This window comes from Larimichthys crocea, unplaced genomic scaffold, assembly GCF_000972845.2.
Source record: "Larimichthys crocea isolate SSNF unplaced genomic scaffold, L_crocea_2.0 scaffold397, whole genome shotgun sequence".
NCBI lineage: Eukaryota > Metazoa > Chordata > Actinopteri > Sciaenidae > Larimichthys > Larimichthys crocea.
In genome coordinates this window covers 449,128-449,566 of record NW_020855181.1, presented here as the reverse complement: position 1 = coordinate 449,566, position 439 = coordinate 449,128, and positions in this window count along the sequence as shown.

Sequence of the window (439 nt, the reverse complement as noted above, 5' to 3'; positions counted from 1 at the left end):
GCTAAAACAAACAGACATAGCAATAGTTTCTTCCTACACACTGTCTCTGCGATCAACAGTTAAAACCAGACACAGTGAAACAAACATTATCATTTACACAATGATAATGTGTCAATACCTGTACAATCTGTGCAATGCCTGTACATTATAATTGATTTATTTATCCTCACTGTTATACAACATTTAGTCTGGTGTACATAGATATGTATATACTGTCATATCCATCTACCTTGTGTAGAAACCATATTTATCAGATCAAAACAAATCAAATTTTATTGGTATAGCCCAAATTTACAAAACACATTTTGCCTCGGAGGGCTTTACAATCTGTACAGGGAGTGACACCCTCTGTCCTTAGACCCTCGGTTCCAGTGAGGAAAAACTTGCCCACAAAAAACCTTTAACAGGGAAAAAAGTGGAAGAAACCTCAGGAAGAGCC